The sequence below is a fragment of the Calonectris borealis genome, chromosome 11 (genome assembly GCF_964195595.1).
Source record: "Calonectris borealis chromosome 11, bCalBor7.hap1.2, whole genome shotgun sequence".
In the NCBI taxonomy this organism is placed as follows: domain Eukaryota; kingdom Metazoa; phylum Chordata; class Aves; order Procellariiformes; family Procellariidae; genus Calonectris; species Calonectris borealis.
Genome location: NC_134322.1, coordinates 1,673,199 through 1,695,890, shown reverse-complemented (window position 1 = coordinate 1,695,890; position 22,692 = coordinate 1,673,199). Strand labels below are relative to the sequence as shown.

Below are 22,692 nucleotides of genomic sequence, written 5' to 3'. Positions count from 1 at the left end.
CTTTTTATTTCACAACTGAAATTATAGGGAATATCCTGTAATAGCCAGTAGCAGAGTAGACACCAGTTGCTTATCTGGTGAAGCTGATAGAAAGGACTGGTTTTGGGTTGACCTACCACTAGCTTGCATTATGAAGCTTTTTTTGACGTGATAATCATACCTGCTTCTTATTTGCTCATTAATAGCAGTGAATACATTTTAGCTTTTCTTTCAAGGTAGAAGAATGAACATTAAATCTGTATCTAGACAACAGCCTGTCTTTCAAACAACAGCCATGAAGTACCACAATGTTTTTAACCTTCCCATTTATTCTTGCTTCAAGGTAAGTATATGTGACTTGGCTGTCAGTATGGCCATAACTTAGCACTGAAATGAAACCATTGCCTAATAGACATAGTCAGATATTCCAAAAACAACAACAAAATAGTCTTCTCTTTGTGTGGATGACTGTGACTGTCTGGTGAATGTCATCTGTGTTAAAGTGCTTTTAACTTGTTGCCCAACAAAAAATGTGTTATAGCAGCCCTTTGTTAGCATTAACATTTTTCTGGCCATATCCACTGCAGTTTCCAGGGTCTTATCTTATGTTTCTGGCTCTGGAATTCTGCATCTCTGGATTTCTAGAAACAGAGTTTGTTAATCTTTCATGCATTTAGTAAACATATATCCCAAAGCAGACTTTATTTTGTCTTTTGCCTAGGGCCTATGTGCATAGAGCACAGCATACATTTTGCTAGCTATACTTGATTTTAAGAAATTAAAGTAATTAGTAAGGTAAAATCCTTAGTGTACACAAGTTTGGACCAGGAGGGATTCATATGCTATGAAATTTGCATAAAAGAAAGGCATTTCTGGCTGTCTTTAAATTTAACATTATTTTATATGAGTATGTTCCTAAGGCTTTTGTATTGAAATTTCTTTTTACCAATGCTCCATGATTTGCAGATGTGTTGTTCCTCAGCAGAAATAACTGGCTTGGCTATTTTGTGATGTTATTGTTAGAAAATCCAAAAGTAATGTTATTTAGAATCGCCTTCTATAGAGTTTACTATTCCACTGATACTGATCTTTGGCAGATACTAGATGGAAAAGATTTGAGCGTGACAGGAGTGACTAGCCATAGCACTGAAATAGGAGCAAAAAGAAGGAACAGAGTGATTGAGCAATCTATGTGGAACATTAAGATTTCTCCAGATGTGACTTTGCATCCTCATGTCCCCAAAAGGGGTTACCAGTATAGATCAGGTGTATGTAATACCTAAGGAAGCATTAATCAGCTCCTAGACTCCTCAGCAAGCTCTGAAACACTCTCAGGAACAGTCTGCCAAAGAATGCCGACGATCAAGTGATTCTTAACTTGCATTTCATTGGGGAAATGTGTTGTCAGTCAATATCTTGCCAAGCAAGTTTAATGGGGTGGAGATTCTGGGAAAACTGGTGGGACTGGAAGTAAGTAGTGCTCTTCTAATATTAAAATTGAGTTAGGCTTCTGAATAAAAAGTGATTATTTGCCTAATTTCCCTTCAGATGTTCTAATATACACATGGGTCCAAAGCTAATTCTCTGACTATTTAATAGCTTTTAGCTGGTTGAGATGCAGACCTTAGAATTGGGGGGGTTGGGGAATGACGACAACTGGTGGCTGGGAAATCAGGTAAGTAGAAAACTTTTGAATTTTTCACTCTAAAATCCTTTTCGTCATGGTTTCTGTTACTTCCAGTTCTCTCATTCCTTTGTGATCTGTTATTTCTATGGATGTTTCTCAAAAAGCTGCTGTTCCTGCTTGTAGCATATAGCAGAATGGGGAGAAGTGGTTTGTAATGTCATTTTTTAAAAAAATATTTTCCGTGATGCTTAAAAAACAGGATGGAAAAGAAATCCTCTTTATCTTTTCAGAAATATGGCTTACGTTTTTTTTTCTATTGGGAGACTGTGGATAACCCAGAGATGGGGGGCTGTCAGCTTTGGAAACCCTTGCTTGAAAAGGCAAGGATTTGAAGTCTCAGCCAACATTACTTCTCCCCAGGTATTTGAGTTAATGAACATAAATAGAAACCAGATCATTTTAAGCCACCTGTAGTAAAGCAATTTCCTTTGCAGAGTAAATTTTGCTACCATCTCTCTCAGATTCTGACTACACGTACCCCATGGGAGAGAAAACCTCAGCATCCAATGTAAGATCTCAGCAGGCAGGAAACTTTTTTTTTTCCTTTTAAACAAAATGTAGCTAGTTACACTTCACCTTTTGTTTCTAGGATAAAGAAAATTCACAACCTGAAAAAAAACCAAACCAAACTTTTTTAATCTTTCCCCCAAATGAATCAATTTGGAATATTTTCTTTGAGCAGACTGACTCTCCCTTCAGCTGTGCGTGCCTGTTCGGTAGGCTCTTTGTGTTGTCCAAAGACTTCCAGGTATTTAAGATCCTCATTCCTGAAGGTACCATGCGTAAAAAAACTCTAGGAGTTCCTAGAGTGCATCCACATGTGAAACCCATCTCAGGGTCCCAGTATTTGCATTAAGCATTTTGCATTTTAGCCACTGTTGAGGGAGCAGAGTGCCTGTAGTGTATAGGTACATTATGATTAAGCTATTTTAAGTAATGGTATAGCCAAACAGCCTGGTGACATTTTGAAACAGGTAGTCATCGTTCTGGTAAGCCGTCTCGTGGTTCACTGTGGTGGAGGTGTGCCACATGGCTGGCAATTACTTGTTGGGTTGTACGAGTTGTATCAGGGGCAGTTGAAATTTGTGACTTAACCTCAAAACTGAGCAACCCCTGTGATGCTTCTTGTTTTATACCATAAGTTTCCTTGATATTACCCCCCCCGCTCCAAAGTAGAGCCAGGCCGTAGCAAAGAGGAAGAGATGTGCATCTGCACTGCATTTCTCACACTGGCGAGTTGAAGCCGGCTGCTGCAGGCTTGTGTAAAGATAAGCAATAGATCTAGACCCAGTGACACCGAGAAAGGGGCTGATGTAGAAGAACATGCCTTTTTTTTTTTTTTTTTTTTTTTTCCTTTTGTGATTGAGAAAGTTCACGCAACAAATGCCAGTTTGGGGATCAGCCAGCTGACCCTGACTGGGAAGTGCTGTAGGTCTGCAATAAGAGAAGTCGAGGATGTCTAGAATAACTTTTCTCTGGCGCAGATCTTGCTTTGTGGCTCCACAACATTTATATGCATTCACTACCGCCTCCTCTCCAGCTGCAAGTCCATAGCTAGCCTATTTGGTATTGACAGATAAATCACTAGGGCTTCTCTAATGGAAGCACTGCTGACCGGAAGGTGTTTGTCCCCCCTTGGGTTATTTTTGTCTGAGTAATGCACAGGAACTTGATAATGGTTTGAGATTTTTTCATTATTTTTAATTTTTTTTCCTCAGTGGAGTTTCTGAATTGCATAAAACTCACCGATGGGACTCATACCACAGAATCATTTAAGTTGGAAGGGACCTCTTGAGATCAGCTAGTCCAACCCCCTTGCTGAAGCAGGGTCAACTACAGCAGGTTGTCCAGGACCGTGTCAAGTCAGGTTTGGAGACTATACCTCCTCTCTGAGCTCCAGTGTCTGACCACCCTCGCTCTTGTGTTGAGATGACACTTCAATTTTTTTTTTTATTTGTGCCCATTGCCTCTTGTCACTGGGCACTGCTGAGAACAGTCTGGCTCACTCATCTTTATTCCCTCCCATCAGGTATTTATACACACTGGTACGATCCCCCTGAGCCTTCTCTTCTCCAGGCTTAAGAGTCCCAGCTCTCTCGGCCTCTCCTTGTGTGAAAGATGCTCCAGTCCCTTAATCGTCTTTGTGGCCCTGCACGTGACCTGCTCTAGGACAAGTCCGTATCTGTCTTGTGCTGGGGAGCCCAGAACGGCACACACTGGCAATGAGCAGAGGACCTCACAGGCTTTTTGCTTTCCGCGGTTGGTCTCAAAGCTCACTTTCAAGAGAGGGTGTTTTGTCCAATGTTTTTCCCAGCTGCTCTGACCACCATGAGGTGACTGGGGGGTTCCTGACTCTGGGAATGTATTAAGTCTGGGTTTTTTTGAGAAGAAAAGGGCCACAAGGTACACAGCACGCTTCGTGAGTGTAGAACCAACGCGTTATTCAGGAAAACCTGGGCTTTGTCAGCCCTGCCAGGTACTGGCTGTTTCTCTGTCCTCTCTTCAGTCAGACTTCATGGAACCTTTACTCCATTCTCCCACTTGTTATCTCTGTTTTGGCCAAAGCAGGCTCTCCAAGAGTGTATTTTGTACCATTATTCCTTTGGCCTAGATTGGCCAGGAATTCGGAGACATTAACAGCTTTGCCACCAGCATAGTCAAGTGGCAGGGGGGGAAAAGAGGAAATTAATTCTGATGGTTAGGTAGAACATACCAGTGGGGAATCTGGCAGAGGTGCAACAGCTGTGGGGGTGACGGACTGCCTGTGAACTCCCTCTCTGTCCCAGTAAACCTATTGCCTAAGAGCTTCTGAATACCAGTTGTTTCCTGACAAATTCTTCTGTTTATCAACACAGAACACTTTGTAAAACCAAATAGCAAGCAGAGCTGCAAGAAATTTCGAGTCTAGGCAAATTGTTAGGCTTGAGGCCTGAATGTATTTTCTGGAACTTAATGCCATCTCTGTGTTCCTGTTATCTCAGATTCCTAATTTAGATTTGAGATCTCTAAGGGGTTCATTTGAACATACTCTTTACTAGAGCTTTAAAAATGTCAGGCATATGTTTGTCAAATTTAGAGCTGGTTTAAGCACAATTATGCATGCATTTAAGCATAGTAAAGTAATTTCATGAACTACATCGGTAAGTTTATACTAATATAATTACACTGATACTAGCAAGTTTTATGAATTAACTATATTAGTTTCCAAACAAATGTAGTTAGTTGTATTGGTACAAAACCTGTGCATAGACAAACTCTTTCTTTAGCTAATAATACAGTATTACAAAGGTGGAATGTGTTTGGTAAGATGCATCACAATATTCTTTCCCTTAAACAAGAGGAAACTGAGGGGTTGGAACAAGATACTTTAGTAAAAAGTGGGTGTAGATTTTATTTGGTTTGGTTTTTGGGGGGCTTTGGGGGTGGGGGTTTTGCTGGGTTTTTGTTTGTTTGGTTTGGTTTTTTTTTGTTTGAGGGAGTAGGGGTCTATAGATTTCAAGGAAGAAGCATGCTTGGCAGCAATCCAGAGATTGTTTCAAGTGTACCGTAGTCAAAAAAGTAAAAAGTCAGAATTACATGTAGAATCAGTATTGTTGGGGCTGTTTTGACTAGTGATGACCAGGAAAGGCATCTTGGGCGGGTGAGCGCGGGAGCTCCCTGCGCCATGCTGGCAGCAGAGGTGTGTACTGAGCTGTCACAGCGAAGAACCGGGCAACTCCTGTGGCTGGCTCGTGGCTTCTAGCAGCCGAGCATTCACCGTTGAGGTTGAAAAGCCATGGAGGCAGACACATGGATTGTTCCTGGGAAGGCATTTCTGAATCAGATTCCGCCCCTGCAAACCACACCATACAAGAAACCTCCCCTTCCAGAGACGGGGGATTTTTGGGTGCAGGGGAAAGAGCTGTGTGGCGTTAGGGGGTTCTCTGGATGCCTATGGGGAGGAACAAGAGGATGGGAGTCCTGCTGCGACAGTCCAGTCCCTAAGCTTACTTTTCTCTGCATGCAGAAGTAATGTGACAACCTGCAGCCCCTGGTGTGGCATTGCCAGCATTAAATAATCAAAGTTAGCCTTTTCCTTCTGTTTTCCGATCCTATAAATCCCGTGTAAGTACTGCCATCGCTAGCCCTTGGGACTACTGCTGTACTCCGTCTGCTGCTGCCACCTGGCAGCGGCGTCAAGCCCGATTCATCTCCGAGTGAGACTTGCTTTAAAGGGATGAGCCTACATTTCTGTAAATTAGCTGTATTTTAACTAACCGAAAGGCAGGCCAGAGCCTGAGCTGCCAACTCTCTCAACAAAAAGAAATTTTATTTTGAGAGGAATGCAGTAAAAAGTCTAAAGTCTTTTGTCTGGAGTGGATGCCATGTTCTGTCCAACTGCTTTTCTGGTAGAGGAACCTCTCACTGCTTTGGTTTAGGGACTAAACTGGAATGGGCAGAAATGTTTGGATAGAAGTTTCCTATCAAAGCATCTGTTTTTTAAAATAAATGTGTTGACTTTTCAGTAACATTTGGGGAAAAAATGTAAAATCTTCAAAAACTGAAATCATGTTTAGGTTTGCCTTTCCCACCTGATTCTATATTTGATAGCTTAAAGGGTCTCGTTTGACTTTCAGGCTTCAGACGTTATTATTTTTGATATTTTGAGGTGGTTCCTATTTCAGCAGTTCCAGCCAGGTGCCGCCTGTGGAACAGCTCTGCTGCCCTCGGGGAACTGCTGCTTGGTCTCAGCTACTCTGAAGTGTTTCCTTCCCCGCGGGTGCGGCGGTGGCTGGCAGGAGTTGCTGCCGGGGTGTTCGCGGGGGGTACATGACGGCTGCCCGTGCCGGCCGCTTCCCCTTGGTCCCAGCACAGGACCACCCTTGCAACAGCGGTGCCTCGGATGCTGCGGACTGGTAGCTGGGCCAGTCTGTGTTCTCTGTTTTGAAATGCAGGCATCAAAGTGAAAGAAATGTTCTAGTAAATTTGTTTTGAAGCTCTAAAAGAAAACTTTCCTTTTCCCATGTGTTTTCCATTTTGTTAGTTTTGCAATATCAACTTTTCATCCCGATTCACATTTTTTTTTTTTCCCAAGAACAAACCAAAAAAATCTAGCATTTTCCTGGAGCAGAAATCCCATTTTCACACATGCATTTCCATTGATTTTTGTGGGACTACTCACATACATAAAGTTAAACAGCAACAAAGTGTTATTGAAATCACAACTGTGAATTTTGTGACAGGTTAAAAGTGTCCTGTCAAACTTGGATAATAAATTCTGGATATAATGAAATTGTTCATAACTTTTGGGGAAAAAAAAACAAAACTGGATTTCCCCCAGTGATTTACAACGGCTGTGATTTTTCAAGGGCCTAAAATAACTTTCCAATTTAAAATTATTTAAAATACTTCCCTGAACAAACAATGATGCTATGTTGGCCATACTGCTACCTAATTAAATATTTACTATACTTCTGTATCTGGTGGCTGAACCAGGAACTTGGAAGTGCTGATGCACACAGCTCTGAAACGGCGCGTCCTCGGCTCTGCCGGCTGACAGCCCTGACCTTGGCGGGCTGAGCCTCCGCTCCCACACCCTCGCTTTGCTCTGGCCACTCTCGCCCTGGCAGTCGTTGCAAGCTCTTCTGGCTTGCATGGATTTGGTTTCCACAACTCTCTTTGACAGGTGAAAACGTCTCTCTTTGAAGTTCCCTGGAGAGGCAGATTCCCCTTTGGTCTGCCGTTTGCTGCCCCAGCGCGTGTAAATGTTTCTGTTTGCTCTATGAGCCTTTTGCCTCTGCTGTGCTCTAAATATTCCTCATTTAATGAAGCGAAGTTCTTTAATTACTATTTTTCTTTGTGGAATGGCTCGTGGTCCCTTGGTCTTTTCATACTATCAGACTGAAAGGGAAAAAAATCCTTTAAACAATTTTCTGACTCCCTCTAGAGGATTTCTTTCCAAGCCCAGAAATAGCTCCACAGCGGGAGAAGCCGAGCATTCAGCCACTGTGCCTGCACGGCCAGGTTTCAGTGCAGATTATATCTTTTCCAGTACCCACAGACTGCTTTTTTTTCTGTCAGTTGCTGCTAATGTCTCCCAGATTTTATTCCCACTGTTCTTTAAATATAAATGCTCACAGTCCTTTTTCCTTAGGCAACGCAAGCCTGGCATTCTCTGCTGAAGGACCCCACTGTGGTTACCGCTGCTCGAGGAACAGCCCTTCCTGTGATGTGCTAACTCCTCTGGACCAAACTTTCTGAGACTATCAGGTAGAAAGCTTAATTTTAACACCCATTGCAATAGTGAAATTCTAATGTCTGTCATGAATAGCAACTCATTTTCATGATGTTGTGGTTTTTTTCCCCTTCATATTGAGGGATACACATAATTTTCTTGTATTTCTGTCCTTTCCTATTGCTGTCCATTGTGCCATGCCACAGGCGATGAAAAATGCCATTGAAGTTGGATAGACTGGTGTGACTTCTTTACCAAGGTCATGGGAAAAGTGGAGCATACTAATGCAGCCCCTCTCTGAACGTGATAACTTGGTGTTGGTGGTCTGTAAAGAAAAATGCTCCAGGGCACTCTGTGTGAAGCTGGTTTCTCTGACACATTTAAATGATAAGGAATTTATTCCTCATATTTCAGGTGCATTATCTTATGTAACTATTCAGTGCCATTATCTTATTTAACCATTTCAGATGCATTCTCTTATTTAACCAGGGGAATATTGTTAGCAATAGTTGAACAAGCAATCCCGGACTCTTCTTACTGCCACTTGTTAGTTCAAACTTCTTTCAGGACCTTCCTTAGCAAGCGGCTGTGGATAAGGGCTACTAGCTGTATTATTGCTGCACTAAATCATTCTCAATTTGATATAGGTTGCAGCCACCTCTAATTCACCCTCTTATTTCCTAAAGGAAATGTTAACCAGAACAATCACTTCAAAAGCAGTAGCTAATGATGGGCAATATAATTTGATTCTTTTAACATACTTACAATCAAGAGAGAAATAAATCACAGTGTAACCAACTGACGCTGCCGTCAATCCCTTGGACAAGGGGTCAGGTGTGGGTGCGTGCGTGGACCTCTCTGCCTGTTCGCTCCCTCCTCAATCCTGTGCTCCACACCTCAGACGGTTTCTTCGGAGGGCCGGCACCTGGATGATTTTGTCCGTGGCAGAGGCCGCAGCACAAAGCTGATATCAGGTCCCCCTTCTCGCCCATCACACCCCGAGCACGTACGGCCGGGACACGGCTCCCCTTGCACGCCCCACATCTGTGCCGGGAGGCGCTGGGACTGCTGGAAAGACTGTTCTCATGCAAAGCAGCTTTAAGCAGCTAACAGTGTTTTATTAAAATGCACTGCTTGCCTACAGCTTGACCAAAGTCCCTGCAAAAGCACAATAAAAAGTACCCCGGGGTTGGGAGGGTCCGTAGGTAATTTGTCTGGGGTGTTTCCGAAGGGCACGGTGACAGTCGGCACCGCTGGTACGGTGAAGCTGATATTTATTGCTGGTCGTGCACTCTGCCTACAGCTGCCTATTTCTCCACCCCGATAGCAGCAAATTGTGACTGCGGTAATTTCATATTTGAATCCTAAAAACGGTTCGGTTTTACGGTGTTTCACATGTGATAGTAGAGAGCCCCCAGAGCACCAAGCATTTAAATGGACTTTATTAATTTTCTCAGCATATGGCTAAGACGTGGTGGGTCCAGCCGCCGGTGGAGGCGAGTTGTTCCCCAGCTCCCTGCCTGGAGCGGGCTGGGAAGGGGAGGCCCGACGGGGCCGGGGCTGCCCGGCGGTGAGTCAGCGATGTGTTTCCCAGCACCGGGGTGGGGAGGTGCTGGGGTTTTGGGGTTTGTTTTGTTTTTTTTTTTTTTTTTTCCTCTTCTTTTACCCAAAATCCCACCAGTCTGAGGTTTTCCCGAGGGCGATGCAGCGGCCCCTGCTGCGGTCACCAATTTATTGTTAGCTGGTCCTGGGCTCGCATGCCTGTTTAACTTCCCAGGAACCATCACGGTTTGTGCTGTGCTTTATTCCTGGTGCCGAGCATGTGAAAACAGATAGGAGGCATTAGAATTATCCATAAAGGGGATGCTGACCTGCTTAGCTACATACACAATTCCTCCTCAAATTAAAATGCTGAATACCAATAAAAATTTTAAAGGGACTATCATTATACTACTGAAGCTGGTGGCATTGGATATATTATTTTCAGTGTTTCCTAGTACTTCTTTTTAAAAGGTGGTTGTAAGCGCCTAGAAGCCATGTAGCTTCTGTATGCTTATAAAAATATATTTATGTCCTGTCAGTTATAGGTTAAGGGTTGTTACTCCATCACATCATGAGGGGCCTAGAGGAACATAATGTTCACGTATTTAGGGAAGTGGCAAGCTGAAATAGCTCTTCTGCAGTGCTTAAAGTAGCAATCTGGTGTGAATGCTTGAGCTTTTCTGCCACCAAGCGAGGCCGAGCACGCAGTGATGAGTGACTGGTGCATCTTCTCCCCACAGTCATCGTCTCCTGTGACTAATGTTGCTTTAAAATTTCATTTTCTTCATTGCATTTTCTACCTCTTTCTTCAAATTATTCTCTCATTTCAAAGCTTGTCATTTGTTTCACTGGAAGTATTTGATTATGACCCAAACCACAGGCGTTTGCTTAGTAATAGTGCATTAGTCTATTGTTGATGGAAATGGTAACTTACATCAAGACTCCTCTTCTTGCTTAAATCAAGACTTTATCAAGAATGATGTTGTCAGATGTGTTACTGGGAGTTCAGCATGTGTCTGACAGCGAGCGAGCAGGACGGGGAGCCCGGCAGCGTGAGCCGGCGTGGCCGTACGCTGCTGGTGCGGGCTAGCAAGGGCAGTCGAGGAGGGGGGAACGCCTCTACGACCGCTGTTACCAACCTGAGGAAAGCTCGTGAATTTATTCCAGTCGGAGCTCGTGTTCTTCCATAGCGTATCACTCGAACCTTCGAAAGGAGCGGGCACAGGAGAGATTTGATATTTCAGTTTGTGCAGAGGACTCTGCCTGGTGGTTAACTGTACGTGTGCCTGCGGGAAGCCGTTGCTCGTGTTAGTCATGCTGCATAAAACACCTTTTTCCCTCTGATTGTTTGCTGAGCAATGGCTTGTTAGAGAAGACCAAAAGACTTTACGTTCTTGCTCGGAGATTGAATGAACTGGAGTAAATCTATGGCGTTTTCACAGTGTCTTCTGTGTACTTTTTTACGGAATATATATTTTAAATATTTAGCCATTACAGAAAATCTTAGAGAAATAAAAATAATACTAGGCTTTGCCTCCTGTATAGTAATAAAACTTTCGCATTGTCTCTGCAAACTTCTACCTGACTAGACTGTTAAAACACTGTTCATATGTCAAGGCAATGCAAGATAAACCTGTTGCAGGGCATCTATTACCTGAAACCTTTCCTCGTTTACATATACTGTTCCCAGCGTGGTAGAAGTTGTAGGGCTGTTGCTAACTGAGGCATAAGGAACATTTGGAAAGAGCAGAAGGCATTTGCAGATGCCACCAAAGTTTATAATATGTCTATTCTCTTGGCAGTTTACTTGATGGTAGCATTTATAAATGTTTTCTGTGGATATAGAGGAGGGGACGTATCTTTTTTCTTTACACATTTAAGAAATCAGTCCATGTGATAGCTATGCCTTTGAGTTCCCAGCTGACAGCATTTGGTCCGCCAGCATCTTCTGTGGGACGGTAACTGCCACTTCGGTGGATGGACAGCCTTTCTGGTGAGCCGCGGGCGAGAGGATGCAATGTCAAGTCACAGCTGATGGGCCTTCTGCTCCTGCACGAATTGCTATTCTGGGGAGGTTTGGAGGAAATTTTAAAGAAGACAGCTGAGCACGAATCAATATTTTTCTTGACAGCCCCGGTCCTCTTTCTCTCTTTCCAATTTACATCTGTCCTCCCGAGATGACAAATCGCAGTGTAGTAACCAGAGAGGCTTTCCATCTTCTGGATTACAGTGTGGGTTTGCGGATGGGTTTTTTGTAACTCCACAGACAAAATGGATTAATCGGTATACTTTCTCCACTGTAAGCCCTTTGAGATCCTTTAGATTTTCAAATTCTCCCATTCCTTGAATAGGGGTGTAGCTGTAATTTTTTTTCCCTGTTCTCAGGTTAACTTTTAGTCATTAAGATTGTTCATCTAAATTATGAAATTAGAAAACCTCATGCTATTGAAAGCACTGCATGAAAGTCTCTGTAAAACCTCACTTGTTAGAGAACTGATCATGCGAGGAAAGCTCTTTGTCATTAAAGGTCAATTTTTTTTTTCTTTTGTGGTTTCGGCCTTGCTCCAAACATGATTTCTTGTGTGGATGCTGTTCTGTAAATAAAGTTTTAGCTGAAAAAGTTACAGAATCTTATTTATTCCGTACATGTTGAGGTATTGTGAAGCCTCACGAAAGACAGGAGAAAGGCAGAAGTTTATTTGCATTCTCTCAGCAAAAAGTCACACACCCTTTTTAGCAAATAAACGTTTGTGTAACATTTTAATTTGATTTTATAACGGTTAGTTTTGTTTGCAGCTCTGTTTCCTAGCTTTTAGTTCCTGATTAACCATGAAGGCTTTAACTGTGAAATTCTTACTATTTTATATTGCCTGTCTCTCAGAAAAACACAGAATTAGGAAACAATTTGAAGTATTTATGTTGAGCAGTTACTGCAACACAGCCTTACTGTTAAGCTTCAAGGTTCAATATTGTCTTTGACATTTTTCCCTTCGTGTGTCTTTTTAATTTTGGAGACTTACTGAAGTGCAATTTTTAAATGACCTAGATAGTAACATAGCCGTTGTAATGATCACACCATAGAAGCGGTTGTACAAACGCATGCTGGTATTTCACTAGTCCTGTTCTGCTGTGCAAGTTATTTAATAGCTGAGGTGGAAACTTGCATAGCTCCTTTATCTAGCAGTAGAAGATCAGATCTCGTTTTTATATTACCTTTCACGTATTTTTTCCAAAGCTGCTTTTTTGTATTGCTCAGGAGGGACCCGTAAGATTTTCTGTACTCATGCGGAGTCATACAGGCAAATTGCGACTAGCTTTTATTCTAACTCGCTCTGAAATTGTTGGGATGAACTGATTATGTGAGGTGGAAGTCAATCCCCCCAAAATAAACCTCTGAACTTTTCTGAACACTTGAACACTTTCAAATACGTACCTGGGGGATCATGAGGGCAGCGTGGCATGGGGAAAGGCGATGTGTCATATTCTCTAGAAGGTCAATAATGAGGCTTTACAGCATTTCGTTGGAGGTGGTTAGACTGTATCCAGTCGCTAGGTAGGATGCTTCAGTATACTACCTTTATTAAGATGCTACATGGGAAAATGATCCATTTTCTCTTTGTTTTTAGAGGCTCTGATCCTCTGAAGCAAATTCCAGCTTTGGAAGGGAATCTGTGTTTCAGAAAAAATCCGTACAAGTTTCAGAGGACTCACTGCAAAAAAAGAAACCTAGCTGTAAAAAAGAGACCACTCTCTTCTGTTCTTTCACAATAGAGCTGTGCAGCTTTCCTTTACCAGAACTGCTTATGACATGGCAACTTCTATTCAAAGCAGAAGATTATAAAGTACAGAGAACAGCAAATTCAAGCCTATGTATCAAATTGAGATCACGTTGTTTGTGTTTGTGCTGAGTGACTGATTATGTTTCTAAAAATTTTTCTTTCTTGTAGCATTGCAGCATAATTTCAGGAATATGAAACCTGTAGAGGTAATTTTAATGAGGGGATTTTGGAACATAGATGTATTTATTTGTATGTATTTATTTGCTCATGAGTGTGAAAGATTCTTTAAACAGAAGGGTCTTCCTCACCCAGATAGATATGATGAGCCACATTCTCGTGTACTTTTCATCAGTACTTTTCATCAGTGATGTGTCTCATTTCTTTTTCCTTTGCCTTAAAGCCAAAGACTCTTTTCACTAATTACTCACTGTTTTGGTGCTACTGTGTGTATGATAAGCCAAATTCTTCTGCTCTTGAAACTGTTAGCAAGCCTTCCTGTTGATTTTTACGGGAGCAATGTCAAGGGAGACAAAAGGGAATCCTAATAGATTCCCACTATGGAAAGACTTGCATGAATTTAATTTTAAAATTTGCAAGGTAGACCCCTTCATAAAGACACTTATTTATTCCTCGTGAAGAGGATCGATTTCACCAAGTGGCAGTTTTTATAATATGTCACTTTGTTTTATTATGTCACACTATTCCAGTGCTAGGATTTTAATGATGATGTAGGAACAATAATCGTAATGTTCTTTTCTGATTTCATGTTTTTCAAACATAATAATGTGGTTTCCATGTTTTTCAAAAGTCTGCGATATGCTGTGAATTTTGTGATGTTTTATTGTAGTTGTTAGTGATGACCAACTTGATTTAGTATTTTAGAATAGCTCTGGGTGGAGAAACTGCTTCTGAGATGCAAGTTATTTTAAAGAATGCACGGTACCTTTTCGTAGTTGTACAGTACTCTTCAAAAGTTGTACTTTCTTAGTTGTGCTGTACTGTTCAGAAGTACTAAGTCTAATGATAAAAGAATATACTGTATACATTAGGGCCACTGGCCTTATAGGAGGCTTTTAGGCCTGAATGTACATTAATTCATATTCAAAGCTTTGCACGTGTGGAGGTTTGTACATACATTTCTTGCATTTCAGCATGCAGACTGGGTAGCTATTTAGAATCTACCTGCTGTAATTTTTTTCCAAGAAAAAAGGTAGGACAGTAAAGTGGAAATTGAAATGTTCATTTGCAAGTGTTCATTTGCAAGTTGGATTTTGACATTTTTTAAACTTGAAAAAGCCTATGTTCTCCCCCACATAGTGCATCTAGAGGAGAAGCAAATTTATGAGTTGTGAGTATTGTAAAGAATATATTCACAAATATACTGGGGTTTTTTTTTCTTGGCCTGGTTTGATTGCTTCTTTACTAAAAATAGTAGCCTAACTTTGAGTTTCCAGGCCTCTCTAGGCATAATGTTTTGATTAAAGTTGTTTCCTTCCACCCCAGTTTTTTTACAGTAGTTTTTCTTAATTTGAACTTAAAAAATTCAGTGCAGTAATCTGGCGATGAATATTATCACTTAAATGAGCTGGAAGTCCTGATGTGATTAAAGTTAGTGTTTGTGTTTAACAGATGATGGTGCATCATCCATCCTCACCTACTGAGATTTCAGCTGTAGACACAGTCGGTGCTGTAGTCCATGGTAAGAACTTTTCCCCTGCACAGCAACGATCTGCAGTTCAGCCGCACGCTAAGCAGCAGGACCTTTTTCAAACCAATAAGCTCTTTAGGAAGGCACCCCGTGCACATTGCCCATGCTCATTAGGGCATAAAAACTGCGGCTTTCAAGAGTGGCATGGAAAAAACTCCATTTCACTACAGAGACAGAGTGAACTGGAGAATTCACTGCATTATTCATCCCTTCAGGAAAGGAGGGCTACCATCTAGTACGGCAAAACGAATGGATTTTCTGTAAATAGGAAGATTATAATTATTCTAGCAAAAGTGCACTTGTACTAAAGTTTTTATGTTATTTGTGATGTTGACTCAAAGGTGAACGTAGCAAATGTGCCTTCATGCAAATGTCAGATGTACAACTTAAAAGCTGTTTAATAATCTTTTGCAGCATCTCAAACAACTCCAACTAGGACAGAAGCAGCTAAAGAAGAGGAAACGCTGAAGAACCTCATGGACATTCTGCAGCAAGTAATGCGAAGTGTGCCCACGCAGGGCACACCAGCTCAGCATTCAGCTGTTACACCCACTCTTACTGATACCATTGATGCTCTTTGGTTAAAAGTTTACAGGAAACATGCTAAAAAGCAAAAAAAACCTAGAAAATGTCGCAATGGCAAGAAAACCTACTCCATCTACACCACCATCAGTTTTGACACTCCAAACTGACCCAGATATTTCTGTTGTTGTATGTGTTTGAGTCTACTCAGCTGACAACAGCACTGAAAGAGCTAGCTTTGATATTTCAAGCTGCTGCTACAAAAGAGAAAAATAAGTCTCTTGATCAGTTAATAAATGGATTTAGTGAAATCTTTGAAGAATGCTTTAAAAAAAGGAATGTTAAATATCACAATTAAGTTTGAAAACCCAGAACATACCAGCAAAATGATGAAAAAGGTTGCATGAGTCTAAGAAGGTGGAACCTCAAGCTCTAGGCAAGTCAACTTGGGAAAGATTGAAACGTTGCAGATAGCAGTAGAGAGTGCACCTGCGAGCATTAAACACACTGCATCTCAATGGGCATGTTGAATTGGCTGGAATCTGGACAGCAAAAGTTCAAGCACTAGAAAAGAAGTAGAGAATTTGTAAGAACAACTGTATAATTTTTCTAATGCTTCCTCTGCTCCTCTGTCTCCATCCCTCTGTCCACTAGGTCTAGCTTCAGAGAGCTCAGCTGAAACCAGGAAAATAAAATCTCTGATTAACCTGCTTTATGATTTTAGTCCTCAATTAAATACATACATCGATAGTTATGTTGAGAAAAATAGTCCAGCTTTTAAGAATGGTGAAAACGCTCTAAAAGATATTTAAACGCCAATATCTGGAATATTGTCATTGTCTTTCCTTGAGGTTTAAAAGATCGATTTTCAGTTTTGTCAGTCACCTGAACCAGATATAACTGTATTTATCCCAGTAATTAAAAGTTATCATTTTTAAATGTTTTTACTCACATCTGTTATGTGACAATGATAAATTGGACTCTAGTGAAATAGAGTAGGGCTCAGTGGGCTTTTCCAAATTTTACTGTTTTGTGTGTGCATATAAGAGATGACAACTCAAGTCACTCATATTTTTAGAATACAACTCGATGTTCTACACTAATGGCACAATAATGAATTGGCTCCAATAATGTCTCCTTTTTTTTTTTGTGGACATATTCCAATGTAAATTTCATCATTGGAAAATATGTCCTTACTTAAAAATAGTACCATGCAATATTTACATTTTCTGCTGCTAGTTACCAGATTTTTGGAGCTCTGTACTATTTCTATTTTCCTACTGTTTATTTGGATTTTCTTTTGGTTCTAGTTAAATTCTTAGAAGGCTTCTGTCAAATATTGTTCGTTCTTGAAATGGTCTTCTGCATGGGTTAAAAGCTGAAAATGGGAGTTTTTGGTTTTTTGACATAAAGATGTTTTTAAACTAAATCTGTTCACTTATATGTCTTTTAGCTCAGTATACGTGCCAATCTTCTTCATTGCTTTTTCCATTAAAAATGGGTTTGTACTATGATGATACAATTCAGAGAAGTACAAAGTGCACATTCTTGGTATCTTAATACGAAGTAAAGAAAATAATTACATTTAATTTTAAAATATATTTCTAACTTTCTAGTATAGTCATTATTTCATAAATTTGGCATATTAGTTAAAAAGTTTTCTTAAAACATTTTTTTCTTCCACTTGACGAAAATTAAAAGCAATTAGGTGTTGGCTTTAAACCATTGACCTTTAATGTATGCAAAAGTAAGTGGTGCAAAGAAATAAAAATGTGACGTGGAGATCCAAAAAGCGTCACAGAAAGCAGCGGAGTTTAGATCCCGACTGTTGTATGACAGGGTTTCATAAATACGGACAATCTTAGTAATGAAGATGAAAACTGAAGCCAGTGGGGTCAGAACTGGACTGTTGTGTGAAAGCTTGGGAATAGACTGGATGAGGAATCCGAAATCTCATTTGTCTTCCTTTGTAGGAGCAATTGCAATGAATTTTTCTGCTTTTCCACTTAGAACTATACGTAAACAAATGGACTTTTTGATTGTGCGGAGTAGTTGCATAAGTTTTTACTTAGAAACAAGTGAATTTTCAGTATGCGGTTTATTTATAAATTGTTGACAGCTTTGATTTTTCATTTATTATTATTGATGTTGCTTGTTTGAAGTTACTAATTCATGTTCCTTCAGTGGGTCACTGGAACTTCGAGGCAGGAAAATAATAAACGGTGAATACAGTATTCTGAACCACAGGTTTTCGTGCAAGTAGTCAGTTCCGACTACGTTTTTTAAACTCTCTGGCTTTGCAAATACTCTCACCAGCTCCAGGTAGCTGTCTGCATAGGTATCGCTGTCAGTGTAACAATAAGGTCACAGTAAGTGGATCTTTCTGCTTCACATGAATTATGAGTTTTTTACTTATCAAGGGTAAGCAGGCAGTACTGAGAAAGATTAAGACTCTCTAGACAATTTTAAGTGCAGGACTTTGGAGAGTCCAATGCTTTCAGAACAGATGCCTTATTTTCACTTGCTTGTATCGATATAGGCTAATATATGTGTGTTTTGGTAAAGAGAGATGTTTAAAAAAGACCACACCACCTTAGTATGTTGGAGTACAGCTTTCTTATGGCGCAAGTTTGTGGATGTAAGGCACCGGGACTCGTGTTGACAGTAGTAAATCGTTTGTAAGACTGTCTGCAAACCTGGGGAAAGAATCACTTCTGAGTTTGCAGAGTTTGGATGCAAAATGGAAACAACCTCCATGACATTAGCAAATGTCACTGGCATATGCACAAGGTGAGCGCGTGGTGTGTTATGTTCTCTAAGGGACTTTGAAATATGTACAAAACATGAGATTAATGTCCGATTTGCTAAGTCCGTGAATGGTGGTGTCGCATCCAATGCGTGACCCAGAGTATCCCTGTGGATGCCGCAGGATCCTCATCGAACTGCTGCACTATGTCTTGAGCTGTGGGTGCTGAGTGCCCTTCCTCCCCAATCTGTAGATCATTTTCTTCTGGTTTGAAAACACTTTGTCCCTTTTTCAGTAGCTTGATGCTTCAAAATACCCCAGTTCACTAGAATCTTCCAGGGCTTTAGAGCATGCTGGGTGGAGGTTTGGGAGCTCGGTGCCTCCCGTGGTCCAGGGAGTGCTTGCACTCAGGCGGTCGGTGGGGTGCCCTTAGCCAGAGCCCCTTGAAGCGTGTCTGACTGGGGGGTTAAAATTATGAGATGTAAATGGACTTACACCTCCTTCTTACTTATAAAATACAGTTCTATTATGGACATGAATGAACTGTGGTCTGCTGTATGCCCGGCTGTATTCGGAGTGTCTCGTAGGAGAGCTCGTGCGTAGAGGTTTCTCCATCGCCGCTCGGAGGCAGAGCTCGCGGCCCCGCCGAACGGTTCGCCTCTGCTCAGCTGGTGTCTTGTGGTCGTTTCTGGGAATAACTGGATGACGTGCGTTTGAGGAGCTGCATGCTCTCCTCTGTTTTTCAGAGTATTTAGGCAGGGGCCCCTAAGCCACTTTCAAAGTAGTTCTGAAATAACTAGGTAATTACGGAAATATCAAAACCAGATGCTCCTTAATGGTTCAGTTGAAATCCTTTTTTTATTTGACATGAAAAGCTTCACCAGGGCTGACGTCGCTTAAACCTTTAAAAGAGTACGCATCGCTGTGGTACGGTCATTTAAGGTAAAATCATTTCGATTGGAATCCACAGCTAACTGAAGAGCACTGGATCTTTGAACAAACAAGAATGAAAGTTGTATCAAACGTCTGATTTAAGGTGAGTTTAAGTATTAAGAATGTTGTAGTAGACTATTCTTCAAAGAAAGATTTTTTTTTTTTGCCACTTATAATTTAAACATCTTTAAGTTTTGTTTTGTAGAAACATTTGTGTAAAATCTGAGCAGACTTAAGTATTTGTAGATGTAAGTTGCATAATTTGTTAATATATACATAATTTCTTGCCTTAATGCAAATATTCTGGTTGTTGGTAAATACAAAATTAACTTGATTTTTTTTAAAAAAAAAGGAAATAAGATATTTTGAGGATGATTTTTTAGATTGATACATATTGGCCAGTTATAATTTTCTATTAGTTGTGCTTAGTTTGAGTAAAGTATTGTAGATTACAGTTTGTGGAATTATGAAGTGATAACGTATGTTTAGCTTAGTTCTAAGAAAAGAAATGGAGCAGAGCACATAAATCATGATGCTTTTGTGCATATTTTTAACATGAGAGAAACACTAAACTCTCCTGGTGAACAATTATTTAGATTTTATTTCGTCAGAAATTTTTTGATAGTATTTAAAAAAAAAAAATCTAAATATGACTCTCCATTTAAAGGATATTAATTTCTCAAATCTAATTCTTAAATTTGTAAACATTTTATTTCTCCTGTCTGTACATATTTTTCGACTGTCTTTACCTGAAACTCAGCCCTGAGCGAGTTACACTGACACACTATATTATCTCCATTCTCCTTTCGAAAGTTGCTGTCAAACGGAGGTTTGGATGGTTCTGTAATCGAGCAGGTGCCCGTTGTATTAAGGCTGAAGTACTTCAGGGTGTTTTCAGAAGATGATGTTCTTCACTGGTGCGGAACACCCCAGCTCCTCCGCGTGGGTGCCCTCCCTCTCCGCCTGTTGGGGAACACGTCAAAACGCAACAGGGGAATTATCTCAGAAGTACCCTCATCAAACACCCCGAAATCACAAGCCAGGTCCTGTAAAAACTGGGCTAGCTTAGAAATTGAGATTCCTGATGAGTAATAAAAGTCAGCCCCTTTTTAGCTAGCTGCTGGTTTGGGGCCTTAAAAATTCATATTGTGAAGACAGGACCCAGTTGCTCTCCATCAAAAGGAATAGTGTGTCATGGGTTTTAGATGTTGTGACATGACTCCAGGTGTTGAAGCGTTCAGAAAAATACCAAATACCACTGCCGTTAGGATGACACTGCAAGAAATGCCAGCTCTGCTGTGCTTAACCCATCGGGTCGTGGAAACTTCGCCGGGTTTGGAGGGAGAGAGCTGTAAAAATCAGAAGGTATCAAAACTTAAGTTGCTAATAAATGCAAGAAGCAATGAAAAATCACTTAAAATCGTGGCGAATGGCTTGACTGTCTTCAGGGTACGCAAAGACCCAGGCAGGGTGACCCTCCTCCTAGAGCAGAGAGGACCTCACCTCCCCCTCTCCCCGCAGTGGGTGCTGTCTTTAAATCTTCCACCTTCCGTCGTCCGACTTCTACAAATACCTCGATTTTCAAGCTCCATTAGTAGGGACGTTGCCCTTGAAGAAGTGACTCAGGAAGGCAGGCGCACGTTTCAGAGTTGCTTCTTGCCTGAATTACTGCTCAGCAGTATTACAGGGGTGTACCTCTTCTGTATTAATTACAGCCTCTTCGTTTAAGCAGGCATGAGCCTCTCTGCTGCTGGGGTATTACCTGCTTCTCATCCTCGGCTGTTTTGCCGATTCTAAGGACTTCAAATGTGTTTGTACATTTGATTTTGGTCTTGGAGCGACAGGCAGTTGAGGCACCATCCTGTAAAGTTTTACAGATGTATAGTTTGACCCTAGAAAGTAGTTTTAATTAGTGATTGAAACAGCCTGCATGGGGTTCCGCTCTAGGTTTTCGTAGAACTGGGTCCTTGTCTTCAGTCTAGCTTGCATGGCTTGGGTTACCTTCATACATTCCAGCGCAGTGCAGAAATTCTGGGTTTGTGGTCATCTTTGAAAGCCCAAGAGGGGAATCTCTGCAGGCAGAGAAAACAGAAGTGCTTTTCTTGAGAGATTGACTCGTCAGGCTTATTTTCATAAACTTATATGAGGAATTTAAGACAAGAACTGAAATAAAACAGGCTTGGGCTGGTACATCTGCCAGCTCCAGGGGGAGTAAATAATCCGGTATCCCACTCCGTGCAATGTCAGATGTCTGAATATAATATATTATGTTCTTTTTGTAGCAGCCTGACCACGATTTATTAAGTCATATTAGCAAATTTAAGGTCTCTCTTATTTTAGATATCTACAGTATGTTTGTATAGTGGAAACGCTCTGAGTATAAAGGGGGGCTTGTGTCCGTAGGATCCAGCACATACCTGAAGATGATTTATATTTTACTCTCCCCTTTCCCTAGCAAATGGTTTCATGACCTTGGATTGCCACAGTTTTAAAGTGAATTTATCTGGATTGTGAATTGGCAGTTTTAGCTCCGTTCAGGATTTGTGCTCGGTTTCTGCTGGATCCCAGTGGGGAAAGCTGCAACTTCATGTAAAATACACACAGTTGAGAAGAAATACTGCTGCACTGGGAAACAGGGAGAATAACCCCCTTGAAACTGCGTTACTTTGCAGCGGAGCTCGGTAGCATGCAGTGTCTAAACACCTATTTCTCAGCTCTTAGTTGGGTTAAAATAGTTACATCTATTTTTGTGTACTTTCTTAAAATCTGCGTACTGTAATACTGTTTCAGCAGCATTGCAAATTAAAGTTAGGGAAATAAGCCCTTCTGTGAGGAATGACTCGGTCGTGACCCAAGGAGATGCTTTCTGTGTGAGGTATTTTGTGTTTCCTGATACTTTCCATCGTGATCCCGAGGCGGGAGGGAAAGGTGCAGGGCGGTGCCTCGGGCTTTCCTACACGTTTTGTCGGACTCCGCTGGCTTCTCCACGTTTCTCCCTGTTCTTCGCAGCCCGATACGCGGGGCGTGCGTCACCGGGACACTTGGAGGGTGAAGTAGGAGAGGCGAGGCTGTGGAGGCTCCTGCCATCAGGTCTGTGTGCAGCACCAGCCTTGGTCCCTGGGCAGCGTCTCCACCGGAGACCTGAGCAGTTCCCAGGGAGCCAGAGGGGGGCTTTTGCACAAAGTTCAGCAAAATTTCTAATAAACAACAAGTAGGTAGACCAAGGGAGATTTCCAGCTGGGATCGGCTGCCTCGGCTCAGGTGATGAAGCGAAACTCTGCCGCTTAGCGTACAAAACGTCTCCCTGCTTCCCCGGCTCGTTTACTGCCTGACATCAGCCCGAGTAGTAAAGCAGAAATGGTTTACTACCTGGTTTCTGGTTCTGACATTCCCATGGCAACCTCCTCCCCAATTTAGTCGCAGTTTAGTGCCGTACAAGTAGGATTTGTTCAAAAAGGAATAAAGGTTGCAGTATGAAAAAGACACTTCCCCATGTGTTCCTGATGGCCAGTAAGTAAGTATTGAAGCACCGGGTGAATACGAGCTCTTTATTGGGTTTGGCAGGGCGCGCTTCCCAAGGTT

General features: G+C 41.5%; 1 long non-coding RNA gene across 20 annotated transcripts in view; it reads left to right on the top strand.

Annotated features, from left to right (window-relative positions):
* The window catches only part of LOC142086563 (uncharacterized), a 35,817-nt gene extending 18,152 nt beyond the window's left edge, over positions 1-17,665 (top strand). For 9 of the 20 annotated variants that reach the window (XR_012675174.1, XR_012675173.1, XR_012675167.1 and 6 more), the window contains 4 exons: positions 216-322; positions 7,800-7,915; positions 14,831-15,169; positions 15,324-17,665. This is a non-coding gene — a long non-coding RNA (uncharacterized LOC142086563). The other 11 variants (XR_012675164.1, XR_012675162.1, XR_012675159.1 and 8 more) reach the window with 11 other exon arrangements.
* The last annotated feature ends 5,027 nt before the right edge of the window (positions 17,666-22,692 follow it).